Source organism: Streptopelia decaocto, assembly GCF_964273445.1.
Source record: "Streptopelia decaocto genome assembly, chromosome: 1".
Taxonomy (NCBI): Eukaryota; Metazoa; Chordata; class Aves; order Columbiformes; family Columbidae; genus Streptopelia; species Streptopelia decaocto.
Window position 1 is genome coordinate 157,769,799 of NC_138663.1, and position 6,803 is coordinate 157,776,601.

Here is a 6,803-nt window from a genome sequence, read left to right on the forward strand (position 1 = left end):
GACGTCAGGTCTTCCAGTAGCATGGCGGGATCTGGAAAAGGACAAAAGCTCAACAGCAAATTTTTAAAGCATTCAAGGACTGCTCAGGTGTTCTGCAGGACTGAGAGATCTTTACCTCATCTGACTCATTCCTTTTGTTTACTGTGGAGGGTGACATCTCGACAGCTTCTATTTTTAGCAGCTGTTTAGTGCTGAAACAAGGATAAGTGTTTCAATTGCCGCAAACAGGAGGCACTTTCCAAGCTCTGTACACAATGTGACAACACAGCTACATAAATTACTACACTACTGCAGGCTAATTCACAGCATAGGAATGTTCCGGTAACCAGGATCCTGTCAAAAGCCTCTGTTATGTTTGTCTGCAAAGACTGTCACATCAACTCAAGTACCTACCAGCGAGCTGCTCTCTGCCTGGGACTACAGAGGGATAAAGAGAATAACTTTGTCAGGGAAATGGGGTTCACACCACTCCTGGGGGATGTCAGCTCTGATGATACTGAAGAGGAAATTTTGGAATTATCAAGTGCTTCTGTAGACATGTCAAACCGTATTTCTAATATGGCTGCATCTATCTGCCTTTCAAGCAATTCTGCGTCATACTGAACACCTGAGAAGACTGCGTGTAGGGTCAAAATGAATAGCATGGTGAACAGTTAGTAGAGAGAAAGGCTAAAATAGCTTGAGAACAGTCTACTTCAACCAGGTCTGTGTTGTATAATGATGTGAGACAAGGTTGCAGTTTTAACTCAATGTAATGGTACATGCCGTTGGGATGCTGCTGCCTTTGCTGTATGATGTAACTGTGGGGTAGGGATCTACCATGTAAAGTGAAGATTAGTGCCAGGCTCACCACTGAGTCACTTAGGCCTCAGATAGATGTTGTCATTTTGCTGATAAGGCTAAGCTAGTGGAGTAAACGTTGAATGACTGTTTCCATCTGTCAATATTTTGTACTCTGAAAATCTAGGTTGAGCGAACCTAAACTTTAAAGTAGCAAACAACAAGTGAACACATTGCTACTCAACTCCCACAAGCCCCAAACTGTACTTGTCTTTCCCTGCCAGCAGAAAAGGAGAAGAGATGTAAAGAAAAATACTTTGTGTGTGCTCTTAAAGCTCCCTTATGTTTTGTGACAGTAGAGGCATCCAATGGTGCCAGCTGATGCCACTTCAATGTAAAGGCCACATAACTAAGTCTCAGAGGGGGAGAAAAGTTTGCCCTAAAGAAAGTGTATTTCAAGGTCTGTTTTCTGAATAACTACTGAAAAAGAGCAGTATTTTTTACCAAGGTGTCTTGCTGGCTTGGTGCCTGAGCTTACTGAGTGCAGCAGTGCAGAGCAGAGCAAGTTGGACATCTTCAAAAGCAGAAGAAAAAAAGAAGTTCCTGCTTTTAGTCAGAGGTGGACTCTGGGGCCAGAATGACAATAAGTAAAGCTGGTAAAAAAGTTGTCTTTCTAAAATAAAATTTAAAGCTGAAATGCTGATTTTTAAAACACACAGAGGCAACATGATTTTTCAAGGCTGCTGCAGGCAACTATAATGCAGAGTTTGTTTGATTTATGATTGCTAGAACCTTAGAAGACATGTGAATTAAAAGGTATTTTATCTTCTAAGATCTCTCCTCAGTTTCTTTGCTCCCAAAATTGTTGATATAACTGATTTATAAACCAAAAGAGACATGGTTGCCTGGAAGCTGTAGTACTAGTGATGCTCTCCACTCTTACAAGGAGAACAAAGTTCTGAGCTTCCATTTTTTTTTTTTTAATGGGGAAGTACATGTTTTTCCAAACTACTTTATGGATTTCCTTTTACTTTGTAAAACAGTTAAAGAAGATAAGACAAAGAAGAAAGACATACAACTTTGTGAACAGACAATGCCACACTGAATCCTAGCCAAGTGATGTAAACCGTATACTTCCTGGAGACATCTTCCTTCACCTGTTTTCATTAAATATGGTTGTATAACCAGCACACTTCCTGCTACCAAAGCTAACAAACATGATACTAGGTTACTCAGTCCTTCCCTCTCCCTTCAACACATCCAGCCTGTTGCTCAAGACCCATCAGCTTTTTGGAAAAAATGATTAGGAAATGAATTCTGTCCTTTCTAATGGTTCTGCTAAAATCTTTGTGGTTCCCGTTTGCCCCTGACTGGTATGGGCTAGTTGCCTGCATCTCAGGGTGCTTTCAAGAATTGTCATGCATCTGGCAGAATCTGTATTTTGTGGGTGGATCTGTAAAAAGGTATTTTGGTATTATCGCAAGAGCACCCTGCGAAATTCTTACCACTCACCTCCAATTTTCAAGGGCTTTCATGGTGCCAGCCACCCTGCAAAGTGACACCCTGGACCTGCAACTAGAAAATGCCTTCTCTGAGGGTGCCTGAAAGGGCATCTGAGGCGAAGCCTCGTGTCCCGTTCTTGTTACAGATCTGTTAAGCTGGGCAAAAAGGAGGTGACTTGGCACAAAGCAGGGAAGCATTACGGGGGGATTTATTTCCAGCCCCAAATGATCCCAAAGGGGCAATTTTCCACTGAGTGAGCCAGGCTAGCCCAATCACTTATGGCTTCAGCAGTGACAAAGAAGACCTATCAGACAGTGACATACAAATGCACTGTGCAATAATTTCAAGCAATACATCTTTTTGAAAATTGCCTTTTCCCTTGATGCTTTTTATTAACAGGAAGTTATCTTAGCAGGCAAGGCAGCAGCACCTGCCCACAGGACTTTCTTCATATTTACCTTTCTGCTAGGAAGTTGCTCTGAGATATTTATATATTGCCCCTATTTTACAGGTGCTGAAACTAAGGCACAGTGGAGTTAAGTGACTTGCCTCCGGTCAGAAAGCAAATTAGCAGCCAAGCAGGGAAGAGATCAGTTCCCAGCCCAGAGCTTTTACAAAGTACATTTTAGGCTTAGGGTAAGATTTTCAAGGGAGTCTTGATTGCTCGGTTGTGTTATTTCAGTAATAAAAGTTGAGTTAGAGCAGTTTCTGTGCTACTTGAGCCCTGCTTCGTCCTCAATGTCATATTCTGCATCTGTGGAAGGAGCACTTCTATTTTCCTTCAGAGAAGGTGTGGGACCAAGTTGTTTCACAGAATCACAGAACGGTTGGGGTTGGAAGGGACCTCTGGAGATGATCTAGTCCAGCCCACCTGCTAAAGCAGGTGCACCCAGAGCAGATCACACAGGAATGTGTCCAGGTGGGTTTTGAATGTCTTCAGAGCAGGAGACTCCACAACCTCTCTGGGCAGCCTGTTCCAGGGCTCTGGCACCCTCACAGTAATGAAGTTTCTCCTCGTATTCAGATAGAACCTCCTGTGCTTCAGCATGTGCCCGTTGCCCCTCATCCTGTTGTTGGGCACCACTGAAAAGAGTCTGGTCCCATCCTCTTGACACCCACCCTTGAGATATTTATAAACATTGATGTGATCCCCTCTCAGCCTTCTCTTCTCCAGGCTGTTTGGTTACCACTGCATTTGATCTCAAACAAGAGCCAGCAATTTGCTGTATTCATCCCATTTACAGGTTTGTGTCAAATATTTCTTAATTTGCAGGTTAACACAAAATATTAGCAGCATATAGGGAAAAGTTCCAGGCTGAAATGTGTGCATTGCACTGCAGGTCAAGAAGTTATTCTCCCTGGGATTCAAAGGTCAGAAATATGTTCGATAAGTAGTAAGCTGCCTTCACCTAAGGGGCAGAGTACCAGTTCTCATCACGCGCGTATGTCGATGCTGGGAGAGCATACGAGTTCAGCTAACTCGCCTCAGTGCTGGGGACAGCCTCTTCCCAGCACACCCTAGTTCAGGTCCAGCAGCCCATGTTCTGCCTTCAAATATGAATGTCAGCACTTTTCTTCTACTGGCAGAAGGGTAAATGAGGTTAAGATACAGACTGATCATACATCTTCTAGATTTCCATCCTCGTTTTGACTCAACATGATTAATACAGCTAAACTTACTTATCAGAACTAAATATCTGGCCAACAAACACCAGTGAAAATCTAAATCTGTCCCTCTACCAGGAAAAAGTCCTAGCAAACATAGCACCCATCCTTTTTTTCCCCAAATGCAAACCTGAATCTTGGGGGTTGGGAGGTGTGAGAAGGACAGCAATGGGGCATCGTGTTTGCTGGACACACCATGAAGATTGGTCCTGCAGTAATTCCAGGCTGTGCCCAAGGGGCTCCAGGCTGACCGAGCTCCCGCAGAGCAGCTCTGCAGGTGCTATAATTGAAACTCCCACTAGAGGGTAGGCAAACCTCTTCCATTAACAGGATCACTGTGGAAAAGCGTCACTATGAGGGGGAACTGATTCGGAAAAGGAGGTCTGCGCTGGAGAAGCAGCAGAGAGTAGTAAAAGGAAGAACAAAATGGTGTTCATACCACCTGCGAGAGCAAGGTGGGAGCATTAGTCCAACTTTAAAGAAACACAATCTCTGGCTTATACTTCTAAATCAAATACAGCTAGAGTGGCTATGTGGTTATAAACATGTAAACCATAAATCAAATACAGCTGATCTTGCCCCTACGGATGTTATCTTACAGTGATAGGAGCCAGTTAAGTACTTAAAACAGTTTGAAAGGATAAATATAAGGAATTAGTTTATCCAGTTTGGGGCAACAGGGAATTCACCCCCTTCTGACTGCCTAACCAAAACCATCAAATAGTGGATTTATCTCTCTCTTTTATTACAACCACTCTGCTGTTGCAGAAAATAATGTCTCACTTTTTCTCCTTGCACATTTCTCCACTGCAGGAGTGGAAAGTATGGCTGTAGGCATCAACACATCTTCCTCTTCTTGCTCTCCCTGAAAGGGCAGCTCATCTCCAGGTGAGCCTGACTGTCTCAGGGGGCTTCCTGCATTGCAGACAAGGGCACTGGGAACAGGTTTTCTCACCACACACCTTACTTCTCCAAAGCAGGCTTTCAAACTGATTCAACAAGCCCAATGTTAGGGAAGGCAAAACAATTCAGAGTTTATTTTCTAGTTTAGTCCCAGATCTACAAAGATGGCCTAAGACCCAGAAGCATCACCTATATGAGCTAAATGCCATTTTTGAATGCTAAGTAAGGATTTGATGCAATCTTCTTAAATGTCACTTGTTTATGCTGACAGAAGTAAGAACCAAAGAAGGTCCATCAAAGGAGGTCTCAGAGGCATTTCTGCAGCCCAGACACCTCACACAACTAGCATAATTAAAGGCTGAATTAACTGTACTTTGAAGACAGGCATGACAATATTTGCTACCACAGGTGCTGCGTTATCTTCCCCCTAAATAGATGTGGGTTTTGAAAAAGCACATTGCCCCTCTGTTCTAGATGACCAGCTGCTGGTCCCAAATAGACTTGTGGGTGGCAATGACTCTTCAGTCAAGTGAGCTGATGAAAGTGAGACGTGGCACTACAGGCACAGTGTCCCATCAAAGGCTAAATAGGACCTGGAAAGGGGTGACATTTGTGACCCTGACGACCAAAAGAGAGGAGCCCTTCAGGCAGCAGCGTGTATTTTCACTGCCTTAGGGCACATGAATCCATTACAAAGAGATTTTTACAGCACAATATTGGAGTGAAGGAAGAAACATTAATCCTGAAATACAGCCATGCCAAATTACCCTAACTTATATATTCCCTATCTGATTTGTACTGTAAGGTGTGAATGATAGCTCTGCTGGATGCCAGTATGGGCTAAGGAGAGGTATCTGGAATTTAACACAAGGCTACATTTGATGTCTACTAAGCTGTTTCAAGAGATCACATTTCTCTACTCTGTGATTATCAATACCTTTACCACCTGTCCTTGCCATGAAAATTGGGAGAACTACTTTCAGCAATATAGATGCCATGCAAAAATCTTCTATCTTCATCACTCTGAAAAAGTAATATTTTCTTGAAGAAAGAGTTGTTGTTATACATAAATCTGTGACAGCAGGTGAAATGTAGAAAACCTCTCTTGCAGGGAGTCAAAAAGCTGGATTTGGTAGGGAACAGATGGATCTTGGCAGCTGTGCTCTTTTACCAAGTAGTTGCCTCAGGGGAGCAGTTGATGTTAAATCTTGTGCAAAATTTCCTTTTCTTGCATGAAATAAAAATATTGAAAAACAAAGATATGACCTTTGTTCTGGGGCCCTCTTACATATTCACTTTTGAGGCCATTAGAGAAATTCAAGGCTGTTCCATTGGTTTAACAAAGCTTAAACCACACACCTAGCTTCAGCTGTAGATTAAGTCCTCCTTGTTGCTGTCTTTCTGAGGTCCACAAAATTTGTCATCTAATCAATACAAGTTTCCACCCTCAACTTTTCTTCTCCAAGGTGGATAATAGAGGCTTTCATACCAGCACCCCTACGTTGTGAGATGGAGATACTGGAGGGAGACATATCAGCTTCCCAATCAGATCTTCAAATAACAAACTATATCACTGCTGAACCCCTCTTTCTGTTGCTTTCTCATTCCTCTCTAGTAGACAATTTATTGTCCTCCACCCTGGCATGCCAAGGCAACATGGATACTTTACTGTCACTTAGCAAAGAGATCAGCAATTCACCCTTGCTGTCCAGGCAACTTCAGCTCAATCCAGCTGCTGTCATGTTAGTGCTGAGCATTATCTGTGTACACCCAACACTGAGGGAGGCAATTAGGAAAAATTCCCCTGCCCGAGATAGAAGAGATTCGGTCAATAGCTAAATTAGGGCTGACTTCTCTGTACTTGCTTTATTTGGGAAGAAGTTGGATATGCTGATTAAAGCTATTAAAAAAAAAAAAATCGGACGGAATTATTTTCCCTTGCAAACTGCTGA